This window comes from Phocoena phocoena, chromosome 12 (genome assembly GCF_963924675.1).
Source record: "Phocoena phocoena chromosome 12, mPhoPho1.1, whole genome shotgun sequence".
In the NCBI taxonomy this organism is placed as follows: domain Eukaryota; kingdom Metazoa; phylum Chordata; class Mammalia; order Artiodactyla; family Phocoenidae; genus Phocoena; species Phocoena phocoena.
Window position 1 is genome coordinate 6,449,034 of NC_089230.1, and position 16,104 is coordinate 6,465,137.

The following is a 16,104-nucleotide window of genomic DNA, read 5'->3' on the forward strand; positions in this document are numbered from 1 at the left end:
AAGTTACAGTGGCTGTGTTTCTCAGCCTCTGGCTACAAGAGAAAAGTGACAGCGTCATTCCGCCACCACTGGATCCAGGGACTGGGGGCAATTTTCCTAACAAGCAGCACAGCAGATTCAACAGCAGGAACCACAGCAGCAGTAAAAGCTCAGAGGAAGGCACAGGCCGGCAAAGATAGAGGAACGAACACAATTCCCAGGAATACAGAAGGCTGTGATTCAGAATTTCCTGTCCATCACTTTCCCCAGAGTATGCCCCCGGGCCCAGGAGACTTCTTCTTCACCCTTCTTTCTTGCTCTTCAAATACGCTTGGAGAGCTCATTCTTTCGACCACTTGGACACCTACAGTGTACCAGGCCCTGTGCCAGGCACCAGCATGAAATGCCCTCAGTTCATTTGCCCTGTGATGAGTCCACTAGACAAGCAGGTGCTCTCAGCCCCACAGGTAAGGGCTCCGAAGGCACTAAACACAGAGCAGGGTAGAAACAGAAGATGACGTGGAAATAGCTCTCACCCAGCCCTGGGAAATCAGGAAGGCTTCAGGAGCTGGTGACAAGTAAGCTGAGGCATGAAGGACACTTGGGAGTTTGAAATGAGTGGGAGAAGGAAGACAGTCCAGGTAGTAGGAAATCTTGTGCAAGGAACCAGAACGAGAGAGAGTGCAGCCCTCTGGGTGACAAGAAAAGGTCCTTCTGGCAGGACTGGGACAGCAATGTGGAGGGAAAGCTGGTGAGACAGGTGAGTGCCAGAAAGGCTTCAGAAGCCTTGCTCAGGCCCCTGTGTTTAATATGGAGGATAAAGAACCAGGAAAATATGATTAACTAGTTCCTTTACATTATTTACCATTGTTGATTGGAATAAGTTTTTTGCACATTTAGAAGCAAACATGAAATAACTGCCAACTTCTAGAGATTGCCTAGAAAATGGTAGGAACACAGTTCATCTAGGGATGGTGAGTCATTGTAAACTTTCAAAAGTATGACCCGTCTCCTCAGTGTCTTGCGGATTATTATCAGCTAACAGATACTTGTTTATGTATCCTCTCTGGAAGGTTGACTCAAGTAATCAAAATTACAAAGGGAACATTCTGTTAAGAACAAAATATTTTAACATCTCATTTTATTTATCAGAGAACAAAAGCGGGAAAGCTTTGCTTAAACATGAAACTAGCAGATGCTGTGAAGCCATTATGTTCCTTCAAGCCGACACATTATGAGAGCTTACGAAACCTTTAGCTTCTAAAGGAAATAAAGCACAATTAGAATAGTGAATATTGTCTTTTGTTGTCTGGCTGGGCTGCAAAATTGAAAGAAGAGATATGCTCGACTTCTACACTGAGCAGATGACATCACATAAGTAGCTGCTGTTGGGCTGTGGTGAGAGGGAAGCTAACATTATTAGACATTATTGGAATGCTGATGGCAAACCAGGGCAAGTCATGCTGGAGCAACTAGCTAGTCAACTGAACGTCAGACCGTGGTAAAGAAGACTAACAGCTGTAGTGTGTGTAAATAATTAACCAGATTCTCCTGAAATGGCTAGTAATTCCCGAGAATAAGTTAGATGTCAGGAAAAGCTGTGCTCTCTGGCCATTAGGTGCCTCTCAGCTCACAATACGCTATGGAACAAACACAACTTTGAAAGCTGTCCTTAAGTTCCAGAGAGATTGGAGTCAAGGGCCTTTAAGGAATGTTAAGAGCAAGATGATTATGCACAAGCTGACACATAGTAACAACCATAGGCAAAGCATTTGCTCTCAAAATTCTGCAGTGATGTAATATCTAGGGCACAACCACTGGGGTGAAAGCTTTCTCCAAGATAATAAAGGAAAAAGAAAATCCCTGTTTTCCAGTCTGAAAGATAATGTGGAAATTTGTCTTGGAAGTTTACATGCACTGCTAAGTAAAAATCAAACACCTGTTTCGAAAACGTGATCGTTCAAAATTGGTGACAAGGAAATAGTCGTGGTTCCTATTCTTGGCTGTCACACCTTTCTATTGTTGAAGAATGACAGTGAAGAGTCACATAAGCAGCACATTTCAGGTTCTCAAAGCACTAGCATGAGTTTGGTGGGGTGTGACCAATGTTTGTGTGCACAGAGAATTACAGATTTCCCATCATTCCCCTGCCCAGGCGTCCCAGGCTCCGGCGAGTCTGATTCCCCCCGCACAAGTTCTCACAAGTTCTCACGCACCTTTGCTCCCGAGCTCTCTTCTCTACCATCTCCACCTGGCAAACTCTGACCGTTTAAAACCCACTTGAACTATCCCTTCAAAGCCGAGCCTTCCCGTTCTCCCATAAGCTGCGCATTGTCCTCTCGCCCCTGCCCAGATGAGCGTTCAGGTGTCTGGAAGGTATTCACCATGTTTTAATTTTGTTTAAATATTTGTTGATGTGTCTCGTTATCCTTCAGGCTTATGGACTCTTGCAGGGATTTTGTTTACCTTTGTATCCTCAGCTTTTAGTTGAGGGCTGAGCAAGGAGAAGATATCACACTTGTTTCTGAATGAGTAAACATTGGAGGGAAAAATCCCCAGAAGCATGGTTATTTCTTGAGGTGGATGTAAATAAACGAATTAACTGGGCCACAGGCATAGCTAAATCCAGGACACGAATGTGGTCATGGGCTCTGCCTCTCCATCTCTTGTCCCTGTTCCCTTCTGAGCACTGGCTTCATTCTTGGACAGGTTCTCACGCTGTGGCTGCAAGTGGAGGGATGTTGTGTTCCGACTGAGAAGCCAGAGATGCCAGTTCACCCTGGGCTGAGAAGGAGAAGGGGAGGAACAGGGTCTGAGGGTGTCTGAGCAGCTGCCTGAGCTGAGAATGAGGATTGTTTTTTCCCACCTGAACAGAGACATTTATGTAAACTCATGCACTTCATAAGCGTCAGTAATGACCCCCAACCTTCTAGTATACTCTTCAGGAATCATTTGATATGTCTCCTTTAACAATTCCCCCTTTTATTTGTAAATTACAAGTAGTCAATTATGACTGAGTAATATTACATTTGAATAAGCCCTCGTCAAGGCACACTGAAGAACTTACAATCCAGGTGTAGAGGGGAAGATAATCATTGTATTTGTGGCTTTTGTTTTGAAGTTAGACTTCTTGAAGGTATGTGGCATTAAAAGTTTTCAAATTGTTTATGTCTGGCATAAAGGGAAATGTAGGAAGTGCACATGGATTTATTTATGTACGTATTTCAAGTAGACTAAAATTATTCATTTGGACTGAACTAAAGGTACCATTGTAGTGATTCACATAAAAGACTGTCTAGAACTTCAAGGATCATCCTGCTCGATTAGTAAGAATTTAAGACAATTTTATGTTGCAGAATCGTAACCACTTATCTACTACCTGGGGGCCAGAAGTGTTTTAAATTTAGAAATTTTTAGATATTAGAAATATTCTGCAGTTCATACTTTTTTTTTTTTTTTTTTTTGCGGTACGCGGGCCTCTCTCGGCTGTGGCCTCTCCCATTGCGGAGCACAGGCTCCGTACGCACAGGCTCAGCGGCCATGGCTCACAGGCCCAGCGGCTCCGCGGCATGTGGGATCTTCCCAGGCCGGGGCACGAACCCGCGTCCCCTGCATCGTCAGGCGGACTCTCAACCACCGCGCCACCAGGGAAGCCCTGCAGTTCATACATTTTAACTGAAATATCTCCAGGAATGTCTACACCCTGTCATTTTTTTAAAAAATAGTAATTTTTCAGTGAAAAGCATGAATAGTCACAGTAGGCTGGATAAATATAGACCAGAAATAATGTCATGCCAGTTCATGTCAGGTTATGCCATAAATGAATTTTCATGCCAAGTTTAGAAACAAAAAATTTTGTGTTTTCAGAGCCTTTGGGACTTTTTTTTTTTTAACATCGTTCTTGGAGTATAATTGCTTCACACTGGTGTGTTAGTTTCTGCTTTATGACAAAGTGAATCAGTTATACATATACGTATCTCCCATATCTCTTCCCTCTTGCGTCTCCCTCCCTCACACCCTCCCTATCCCACCCCTCTAGGTGGTCACAAAGCACCGAGCTGATCTCCCTGTGCTATGCGGCTGCTTCCAACTAGCTATCTTTTTTACGTTTGGTAGTGTATATATGTCCATGCCACTCTCTCACTTTGTCTCAGCTTACCCTTCCCCCTCCCCATATCCTCAAGTCCATTCTCTAGTAGGTCTGTGTCTTTATTCCCGTCTTGCCCCTAGGCTCTTCATGCCCATTTTTCTTTTTTCTTTTTAAATTCCATATATATGTGTTAGCATACGGTATTTGTTTTTCTCTTTCTGACTTACTTCACTCTGTATGACAGACTCTAGGTGCATCCACCTCACTACAAATAACTCAGTTTCATTCTTTTTTATGGCTGAGTAATATTCCATTGTATGTATGTGCCATATCTTCTTTATCCATTCATCTGTTGATGGACACTTAGGTTGCTTCCATGTCCTGGCTATTGTAAATAGAGCTGCAATGAATATTTTGGTACATGACTCTTTTTGAATTACGGTTTTCTCAGGGTATATCCCCAGTAGTGGGGTTGCTGGGTCATATGGTAATTCTATTTTTAGTTGTTTAAGGAACCTCTGTACTGTTCTCTATAGTGGCTGTATCAATTTGCAATCCCACCAACAGTGCAAGAGGGTTCCCTTTAATGAACATGCTCTCCAGCATTTATTGTTTGTATATTTTTTGATGATGGCCATTCTGACCAGTGTGAGGTGATATCTTAATGTAGTTTTGATTTGCATTTCTCTAATGATTAATGATGTTGAGCATTCTTGTATGTGTTTGTTGGCAATCTGTATATCTTCTTTGGAGAAATGTCCAGTTAGGTCTACTGCCCATTTTTGGATTGGGTTGTTTGTTTTTTCGGTATTAAGCTGCTTGAGTTGCTTGTAAGTTTTGGAGATTAATCCTTTGTCCGTTGCTTCATTTGCAAATATTTTCTCCCATTCTAAGGGTTCTCTTTTCGTCTTGTTTATGGTTTCCTTTGCTGTGCAAAAGTTTTTAAGTTTCATTAGGTCCCATTTGTTTATTTTTGCTTTTATTTCCATTTCTCTAGGAAGTGGGTCAAAAAGGATCTTGCTGTGATTTATGTCATAGAGTGTCCTTCCTATGTTTTCCTCTAGGAGTTTGATGGTGTCTGGCCTTACATTTAGGTCTTTAATCCACTTTGAGTTTATTTTTGTAAATAAACTCAACAATTTCAGATTTTTCATCATTAGTGTATAGCAACACAAGAGATTTCTGTGCATTAATTTTGTATCCTGCTACTTTACCAAATTCATTGATTAGCTCTAGTAGTTTTCTGGTAGCATCTTTAGGATTCTCTATGTATAGTATCATGTCATCTGCAAACACTGACAGCTTTACTTCTTCTTTTCCAATTTGGATTCCTTTTATTTCCTTTTCATCTCTGATTGCTGTGGCTAAAACTTCCAAAACTATGTTGAATAAGAGTGGTGAGAGTGGGCAACCTTGTCTTCTTCCTGATCTTAGTGGAAATGGTTTCAGTTTTTCACCACTGAGGATGATGTCGGCTATGGGTTTGTCATATATGGTCTTTATTATGTTGAGGAAAGTTCCCTCTATGCCTACTTTCTGGAGGGTTTTTATCGTAAATGGGTGTTGAATTTTGTTGAAAGCTTTCTCTGCATCTATTGAGATGATCATATGGTTTTTCTCCTTCAGTTTGTTAATATGGTGTATCACATTGATTGATTTGCATATATTAAAGAATCCTTGCATTCCTGGGATAAACCCCACGTGATCATGGTGTATGATCCTTTTAATGTGCTCTTGGATTCTGTTTGCTAGTATTTTGTTGAGGATTTTTGCATCTATGTTCATCAGTGATATTGGTCTGTAGTTTTCTTTCTTTGTGACATCTTTGTCTGGTTTTGGTATCAGGGTGATGGTGGTGTGGTAGAATGAGTTTGGGAGTGTTCCTCCCTCTGCTATATTTTGGAAAAGTTTGAGAAGGTTAGGTGTTAGCTCTTCTCTAAGTGTTTGATAGAATTTGCCTGTGAAGCCATCTGGTCCTGGGCTTTTGTTTGTTGGAAGATTTTTAATCACAGTTTCAATTTCAGTGCCTGTGATTGGTCTGTTCATATTTTCTATTTCTTCCTGGTTCAGTCTCGGAAGTTTGTGCATTTCCAAGAATTTGTCCATTTCTTCCAGGTTGTCCATTTTATTGGCATATATTTGCTTCTAGTAACCTATTATGATGCTTTGTATTTCTGCAGTGTCAGTTGTTACTTCTCCTTTTTCGTGTCTAATTCTATTGATTTGAATCTTCTCCCTTTTTTTCTTGATAAGTCTGGCTAATGGTTTATCAATTTTGTTTATCTTCTCAAAGAACCAGCTTTTAGTTTTATTGATCTTTGCTATCGTTTCCTTCATTTCTTTTTCATTTATTTCTGATCTGACCTTTAAGATTTCTTTCCTTCTGCTAACTTTGGGGGTTTTTTGTTCTTCTTTGTCTAATTGCTTTAGGTGTAAGGTTAGGTTTTGCATGGAATATGTTTTTCATCCCCTCACTTTCAGTCTGTATGTGTCCCTAGGTCTGAAGTGGGTCTCTTGTAGAGAGCATATATATGGGTCTTGTTTTTGTATCCATTCAGCCACTCTGTGTCTTTAGGTTGCAGCATTTAATCCATTTACATTTAAGGTCATTATCGATATGTATGTTCCTATTACCATTTTCTTAATTGTTTTGGGTTTATTATTGTAGGTCTTTTCCTCCTCTTGTGTTTCCTGCCTAGAGAAGTTCCTTTAGCATTTGTTGTAAAGCTGGTTTGGTGGTGCTGAATTCTCTTAGCTTTTGCTTGTCTGTAAAGCTTTTAATTTCTCCATCAAATCTGAATGAGATCCTTGCTGGGTAGAGTAATCTTGGTTGTAGGGTTTTCTCCTTCATTGCTTTAAATATGTCCTGCCACTCCCTCCTGGCTTGCAGAGTTTCTGCTGAAAGAGCAGGTGTTAACCTTATGGGGATTCCCTTATTTGTTATTTGTTGTTTTTCCCTTGCTGATTTTAATATTTGTTTTCTGTATTTAATTTTTGATAGTTTGATTAATATGTGTCGTGGTGTGTTTCTCGTTGGATTTATCCTGTATGGGACTCTGTGCTTCCTGGACTTGATTGACTATTTCCTTTCCCATATTAGGGAAGTTTTCAACTATAATCTCTTCACATATTTTCTCAGTCCGTTTCTTTTTCTCTTCTTCTTCTGGGACCCCCATAATTTGAATGTTGGTGCGTTTAATGTTGTCTCAGAGGTCTCTGAGACTGTCCTCAATTCTTTTCATTCTTTGTTCTTTATTCTGCTGTGCAGTAGTTATTTCCCCTATTTTATCTTCCAGGTCACTTATCTGTTCTTCTGCCTCAGTTATTCTGCTGTTGACCCCTTCTAGAGAGCTTTTAATTTCACTTACTGTGTGGTTCATCACTGTTTGTTTGCTCTTTAGTTCTTCTAGGTCCTTGTTAAACGTTTCTTGTATTTTCTCCATTCTATTTCCAAGGTTTTGGATCATCTTTACTATCATTATTCTGAGTTCTTTTTCAGGTAGACTGCCTATTTCCTCTTCATTTGTTAGGTCTGGTGGGGTTTTGCCTTGCTCTTTCATCTGCTGCTGTGTTTCTCTGTCTTCTCATTTTGCTTAACTTACTGTATTTGGGGACTCCTTTCGCAGGCTGCAGGTTAATAGTGTCCATTGTTTTTGCTGTCTGTCCCCAGTGGCTAAGCTTGGTTCAGTGGGTTGTGTAGGCTTCCTGGGGGAGGGGACTAGTGCCTGTGTTCTGGTGGATGAGGAGGATCTTGTCTTTCTGGAGGGCAGGTCCAGGTCTGGTGGTGTGTTTTGGGGTGTCTGTGGCCTTATGATTTTCGGCAGCCTCTGTCCAAAGGATGGGGTTGTGTTCCTATCTTGCTAGCTGTTGGGCATGGGGTGTCCTGCACTGTAGCTTGATGATTTTTGCGTGGAGCTGGGTCTTGGCGTTCAGATGGAGATCTCTGGGAGATTTTCGCCGTTTGAAATTACGTGGAGCTGGGAGGTGTCTTGTGGACCACTGTTCTGATCTTGGCTCACCCACCTCAGTGGCACAGCCCTGACGCCTGGCTGGAGCACCAAGAGCCTGTCCTCCACATGGCTCAGAATAAAAGGGAGAAAAAAATAGAAAGAAGAAGATAAAAGTTATTGAAATAAAAAATAATTATTAAGAAAAAAATTTTTTTAGTTAAAAAAGAAATACGGACAGACAGAATCCTAGGACAAATGGTAAAAGCCAAGCTATATAGACAAAATCACACAAAGAAGCATACACATACACACTCACAAAAAGAGAGGATGGGAAAAAATATATATATCGTTGCTCCCAAAATCCACCTCCTCAATTTGGGGTGATTCGTTGTCTATTTAGGTATTCCACAGATGCAGGTACATCACGTTGATTGTGGAGATTTAATCCGCTGTTCCTGAGGCTGCTGGGGGAGATTTCCCTTTCTCTTTGTTCGCAAAGCTCCCGGGGCTCGGCTTTGGATTTGGCCCCGCCTCTGCGTGTAGGTTTCCGGAAGGCGTCTGTTCTTCGCTCAGACAGGACGGGGTTAAAGGAGCCGCTGATTCAGTGGCTCTGGCTCACTGAGGCCGGGGGGTAGGGAGGAGTGCGGAGGCGGGGCGGGCCTGCAGCGTCAGAGGCGGCGTGACGTTGCACGAGCCTGAGGCGTGCCCCCGGGGAAGTTGTCTTTGGATCACGGGACCCTGGCAGTGGCGGCCTGCACAGGTTCCCGGGAGCGGAGGTGTGGAGAGTGACCTGTGCTCGCACACAGGCTTCTTGGTGGCGGCGGCAGCAGCCTTAGCGTCTCATGCCCGTGTCTGGGGTCCGCGCTGATAGCCGGGCTCGCGCCCGTCTCTGGAGCTCCTTTAAGCGGCGCTCTGAATCCCGTCTCCTCATGCACCAGGAAAGAGAGAGGCAAGAAGAAGTCTCTTAGCTCTTCGGCAGCTCCAGACTTTTCCCCGGACTCCCTCCCGGCCAGCCGTGGCGCACTAACCCCCTGCAGGCTGTGTTCACGCCGCCTGTCCTCTCCCTGCGCTCCGCCCGAAGCCCGAGCCTCAGCTCCGAGCCCCGCCCGCCCTGGCGGGTGAGCAGACAAGCTTCTCGAGCCGGTGAGTGCCGGTCGGCACCGATCCTCTGTGCGGGAATCTCTCCGCTTTGCCCTCCGCTGTGCTGTGCTCTCCTTCGCGGCCCTGAAGCTTTCCCCCTTCGCCACCCGCAGTCTCCGCCTGCGAAGGGGCTCCTAGTGTGTGAAAACCGTTCCTCCATCACGGCTCCCTTCCACTGGTGCCGGTCCCGTCCCTATTCTTTGTCTCTGTTTTTCCTTTTGCCCTACCCAGGTACGTAGGGAGTTTCTTGCCTTTTGGGAGGTCTGAGGTCTTCTGCCAGCGTTCAGTACGTGTTCTATACGAGCGGTTCCACGTGTAGATGTATTCCTGGTGTATCTGTGGGGAGGAAGGTGATCTCCACGTCTTAGTCTTCCGCCATCTTGAAGCTCCTCCTCGCCTTTTGGATTTTAGAATTTCATTTTTATTTTTATATTATACATTGGACTAGGTAGCAGACCTAGCTTATACTTTTAACTTTGGTAATAGGATAAAATTTTTTAAATTCTTTTGGAATATAACAATTTTATTGATATGAAAATGGCTGTGCCATTGGACTGACGCAGTGGTGAGATGAGAAAGCTGTGTGCTTGCTGACTTCAGAGCTAAGACTTTTTCCTGCGTAGAATGGCTTGGCTTGGCTTGGCACGTTGAGTGTCTGGTGCGTTTACATGCCTGTGCACGTGTGCATGCTTCTTTATATGCATATCATCTATTTATTTGTTGTTAACCGAAGGACGAGCGGCCTTGGAGGAGGCGGAAAGCCTTCTGTAAGGTTTTGTCAGTGGTTGAGATGCTTACAGGTAGCAACTGACCTTCTCAGCAAAGATCTGACGTGATATTGCTTTTTGTGGGAGTATATTGATTTTCTTTCTCCTGATAAACTTTGCACATCATCTAGAGGCTTTATTAACACCTTATTGAGAGAAAACAAACATCGTTGAACATGATAGCAGACTCGTTAACTTTCAAGATTTTATTTGTTTACTTAGGTGTAACCTAACTTTACAACTGGCATTGTTAAATTAGCAAAGTCTACAAGTCTTATACAACCTAACAAGTTGCATAGTTATTTTATGTCCAAGCTTATATAATTGTTTCCTGGATTTGCATAATAAAGGGAGCCTAACGCATCAGCACGAAAACTGAGATTCGCTAATAATAAGACACAGATGCGCAGGTCGTGGCGTGGCTCATTTACAGGTTTTTCTTATGTGCCAGGCGGAGAGTATGGTAATTATGCTCATTTGTCATGTTTTAGCTTAGCGAAAATTAAAACTATCATATTCACATTCATAATGAGATTTCTGAATGGTTAATGAGACTTAAAACTAGCAGTTGCTTCTTACAAAAGAGTCTGCAGATAACCAAGTGCGGAGCTGTTGGAGCGGGCAGGCTGAGGAGAGGCGGACTGAGGATACTACGGACAGAATTTCTCGGCTCACGAGAGACATTTAGATTGATTCTAAGTGACAGTTTGTCTGTTGTAACTTGGTAACCGTGAGGACCTCTTTGATAGGGATGTAAGACGCTTATTACTAGTTTTCTCATAGATAGCAATGCCCCTGTGTCCTCAGTCCCTCTTAGTTGAAAATTTGGGTGGGTAATCTTTTGACAGGTTTATTATTTAGTGTAAATATTTATGTATTTTTATTTAATACAGAACCGTATCTGAACGTATCATTTTTCCTTTTCTGGAGGCTGATTAGAATATGTCCCCACTAACAAGCAGTGAATGTTGAAGACTTTTGACTTGGCTTTGCCTCCTGACAGCGCACCAGCACGTGCTGGTGGCGTTCAGATGCACCTGCCCTTCCTCTCTCTGCTGGCACGTGGCTTGGACAGGCAGACCCCCTCTCCTTGCTTCAGGCGGGCTTTCCCCAAGCACAGCCTAGTGAGAGATAGGAGGGTGGAGAGAGGGCAGAGCTGGGATGTTTCTCCCTTTCTCTTTGGGAGGGGTCTTTGGCAGGGGCTGCATCTTATCCATCCTCCCACCTACCCCCGTCCCCCAGTCCCCGGTGTTTAGATCACCCTGTGCTAATGCTGCTAATGGCAAGGAGCTTCCTGCCCTGGTTTAATTCTTCTGGGTTTCCACCACCTTTGCAACTAGATCTCAGTCAGCATTAAATTCTCTCAACTGAACTAACTGGTATGGGCCCTGCTTCCCTAACTTGACCCTGACCCATGCAAATGGCCAGTTACTTCTTCAGTACAGACCGTAGATGCATTGTAACCTTATAGTGAAAACTGTGAGTCCCTTTTATTTTATCAAAAGAAAGATACGTTGCCTTTGGGGGATATTAACTGAGAAGAAGTTGGAGACTAACATGGGATTTAACTCTTTGTAAAGAGAGACCATTTTTATGTGGAAAACATGTAATTGTTAAGCAATATCTATTAAAATTGTTAACTTTAAGAAGTTCGATGAAAGCTGTTTGAAGTTTCATGATGGAAGAAGTCAGGTCTCACTGCTGTTTCTTCAGGTCTGTGAAACTAGATTGTGTTTGAGACAAGCAGGGCTCGCCAGATGTTCGTTGTAAGTTATTTTTATAGAAATGTGGAACACATTAATTTGTGTTTAGAGTTGCCGATTAGCTTCTGATTATGTAAGTTTTTATAAATTGGGTTCTTGGTATCAGTTCAGATTTTGCTGCTTTATTTATTCGTTTCCATACTTTCCATTTTCCCCTTTGTTTGTTAGAAACACTGGCAGCGTCTTGAGTCAGGTAGCAGAATGGAATGAGGAGAAAGAGGTAGCTTCCTACAGTTGAACTGTTCACAGGTCTTTCCCTTGGTATAACATTGCTTTTTATGGGCGTCATTCAGCCAGCAGGCTAGGCCTCTAAGATCTGAAAGGAAAGAATGAGTGGGTTATGATAAAATACGAGGCCTCAGCGAGAATGGAAGGAAAGAATCGTAGCCTTGTCCACAGAAATGGCAGAAATATGAGTATGTTTCTAAGAACTTAAAGAATATAACTCTGTTATATTTTGGATTTTCTCTTTAGTATTAATAAGGTGAAAAGCACATTATAGTACTAAATAGCATTTAACAGGGTCACATTATAAACCCAAGCACATTTTTTAAGGTCTTACTCTGGGATTATTTTTTTTTTCATTTTTTAAAATAGTTCACACTATCATTTGGGGAAAAAAAAATCCTGGCCAATTACTGTCATAGATTTTAGTTCCATAGCTAATTAGGGCCTCCCAGAACTGAGTATATGGATCCAAGTGAAGTGAGCCAGCCAGTGGGAACTGCAGCTCCTGGTTAGGTGCAGGAAGTCATTTCATTTAATGGGACTGGATTTGTTTGGTTTTCTTTCTTGTTTTTTTGTAGCTGATTTTACCTGTGAGATGGCATTTGTGAAAGATGGGTGGGTCCCTTTGAGATTCTTTCTTTACCCACATAAGGATCCTATATTTCCTTCACTAGAATTGACAGATGTCCCTCCCCTCAATGAACAAGAAGTTTTCTCTTCTGCACCCATAGGGGACTATATCCCTGGTGATATAGAAGTAACTTTGCTTGTCAAACCCGGCACCCACTGTAACTAGAGTAATGCCACCTCAAGCAGCCAGGCCCTGGGGCGCAACCACTGTCATCTGGCCCAGAGTGAGCTGTTCCCTGGGTCCTTGTGGGGATCAGCTGGTGTCATGCCCCTGATGGCCAGATCTCACGGTGGTGTCAGCTTTCTGACCACACTGCTTAGAACCTGGCTAGAAGATTTTTCTGGCTTTGGCATCCTTGATTTTTTAATCTGAACAATCAAGAGAAAAACATCATAGAAAGCAGAATTCATAGACGATTACTCCAAAAGAATCATGCAGCTGTGTGTGAGATGACAACTCTACATAAGCAAGTTGAAATACCCAAGGTAGAATTTTTCAGCAAGGTTTTTCTTCTATTGTGTTTTGCTTTATTGTTTGTGTGTTTTGAACGCAGCCTGCAAATATCAGAAAGATTTTGAAAGTGCTAATGACCCATTGATTGTGCGGGACAGGAAATGATCAGCTCGTTCTGCTGATGAGTCTATGGAAAAGGTGTTGTTACTATTGGCAGACACTTCTCCAGGGTTCTCTCAAGTTTCTGCACAACTACTCTTTTTTTCTGGATAATCTTTTCAAGGAAATTGTATAGCAAACAACCTGGAAAATAATGATAGTATCTCTCTCTAGAGTAAAAGGTGGACCTGCTTATTGTTCAGTATAATAAACACAGTGTCTCCCTTTAGGACAAAGGGAAAGTTGGCTTACAGGTCCTTATAAAAGATCTGGGTTCCCTAAGCTCAGGGTCCTCAGCTGTGATGCAGAAACCCCCCAGCTAGCTTGGCCTGGCCACTTCATCTCCTGGGAGTTGGGATGCAGAGAAACTGACATAATCGTGATGTCCATACTTCATTCTGCCTGGGCTCTGAGCCATGCAGTTTTTTTGTCTCATGCCTTCTGCCAGCATCCCTGAGACGGTCTGTTAGCTTGCAAGCTGGGCAAAATCTCGGACCCTCCACCAGTTTTGCTACTCTAACACCAGAAAAGAACCTCCTTTCACAAAAACTGGTGGAGAAGGCCCGGAAATTCGCTGATGACTGATACATATTTAATATACAGAGTTGGTAATTTGTATTTTAATTCTATCACACCATGTGAATTACTGGAATTTTCCAAACATTTGTAACTTATTATACCATTGTTTGTAAAATCCCTACCTCCATTAAAAAGGATTTTGCCTTTTATCCGACTTTTAGCTGGTGTTAGAGCAGTATGTGATTTGTTAGCTGAATGTCTACCAGTAGCTTTCTGCAAGCTAAGAAAAAATATAAATACTATTTATCTGTATATGAAATATCTTCTTGATAGTCCAGCCAACTCAGCCATTTTGGAGGAATTACTTTTCGTTATGAGTGAGCAAGTTTTTCATATCTGCAGAAAGCAGTCACAGCTAGCTCTGTGTATTTCAGAAGGATCGGTCATGCCCTCCAGACGTCTTGTTTTGATAGTCAAGGTTTGCCTTAACTCTTTTTCATAATACCCTTGAACTGACCTTTGAAGGGTGTATATCATTTCAAAAAATTGAGTGAAAAGGGTGGCATTCCATGTTAAAAGAGAAAACAAAAACAATCAGTATGATTTCCATGCTGCTTCAAGGGAAGCCGCGTTGGACTTTACAGACACGCCGGACGGGCTCCCATCAGCTGCACTGCATACCCCACCCATCGTAGCAGGACTGTTGGCACACCCTCATCTTCTGGGCCGAGGACTGCAGGCTGGCAGGTTGGCTGCTCTGTCACTTGCCCCAGGTAGGATGGGTTCTGGCTAGCTAGCAGCTATACCATCTGGAATTGATGAGACACTTGTTCTTAAGAGCAGCCTGGGTTCCTAACTCCTGGCTTGAGGACGTTTCTCTGCACACTCCAGATTTTTAAGAGTAACATATTTTCCCTGAGACATGACATTATTTTCACATGTGATAAACGAGGTCTGCTACAGCCCCTGTCTTCCGAAAGAATAAGTAGAGTTTACTCCCCTTACTGCTAATGTTGCTGTAACTCAGTGGTTCTCAAAAGTGTGGTCCGCAGAGCAGTAGTAACAGCGTCACCTGGAAACTTGTTGGAAATGCAAATCCTTGGCCCCGTGTCAGAACACCTGGGGTGGCTCCCAGCGATGTCTAGTTTAACAAGCCTCCTGGGTGATTCTGATGCCCATTGGACTTTGACACCCACAGGTGTGGCTCACTGTGTCTCAGGTCAGAGGAGGAGGAAGTTAGTTTGGTTACAAGCAGGGAAAGGACAGACTAAGAGTGGTGGTGTCAGATGTATAAAGAAACACTGGTAGCATTTATTAAGTAAATCTATTGATTTTTTTTTTTATTTAAGAAAATATATCTAATGCTTGTCCTGTATACTGTTAGGATACAAATGTGAATAAGACATTCCACAGATATCTCAGGGTCTTTTGGTTGGACAATCTATGCCTGCAGGCAAAATCCAATTTGCTACATGTTTTTGTAAATAAAGTTTTATTAGGACACAGCCACATCCATTCATTTGCATATGGTCCATGGCTGCTTTTAGACAATAATGCAGAGTCGAGCAGTGCAACAAAGACCATATGGCCCGCCAAGCTGAAGACATTTAATGTGTGGTGCTTTAATAGAAGTTTGCTGACACCAGGTCTAGTGTTTAAAGGGAAAATACTTTCTATATCCCAGTAGTTATACACAAATGGAGCGGAGGATTAAGTGTATATGCAAGGGGTCTTCTGTCCTCCAGTGTTACATTTGTACAGAAGTTTTGCAGTGGCACACAATTTAGCTTCATGGATGTTATTACCATGGAAGCTGTACAGACTGTTTGACAAGAAGCAGAGTACTTACCTGTCAAACACTTTGGTGTGTGAGAGGGAAAAGGGGTATGTGAAAAATACAGAAACAACAGAAGATGAAAATAAGAAAAACAAAAAATATTTTGTTTGAGAAGGGAGAATATTATCAATCAAAAGATATATCTTGGGAATTCCCTGGCGGTCAGAGGTTAGGACTTCACACTCTCACTGCCTAGGGCCAGGGTTCAGTCCCTGCTTGGGGAAGTACGATCCCACAAGCTAAGATAAAGGAGTGTGTGGCAGGACAGGGCTGGGAAATGAACTAAGAAGGAAAGAGGTGCGGGTTTAGAACATTCCTAACTGCCTGGCAGGGGGTGGGCAGGTGAGACTCCCAGGGAATCCTGGGATGCCAAAGGGGGCAGAACGAGGGGAGAGGCACACTCTGCTCCTCCGTAAGTCTGCAGTATTAGCATGCTTGTCAGTAGTTGAGATTGCTAGATTTCTTACCCTGCACTATATTCTTGCCGCTGACTGACCAGCTGTGCGGTGATCCTGTAGAAAAAGCACTGAGTTTCCCTTTAAGAAGCCTGGGTTACTTCCTGGATTCACCTCTGACTGTCTGACTTTG

The 16,104-nt window shown here is 42.8% G+C and overlaps 1 protein-coding gene across 3 annotated transcripts in view; it reads left to right on the forward strand.

Moving 5' to 3' along the window:
* Window positions 1–16,104, forward strand: part of PRKN (parkin RBR E3 ubiquitin protein ligase) — a 1,024,664-nt gene that overhangs the window by 466,794 nt on the left and 541,766 nt on the right. The gene's annotated exons all lie outside the window — the stretch shown is intronic.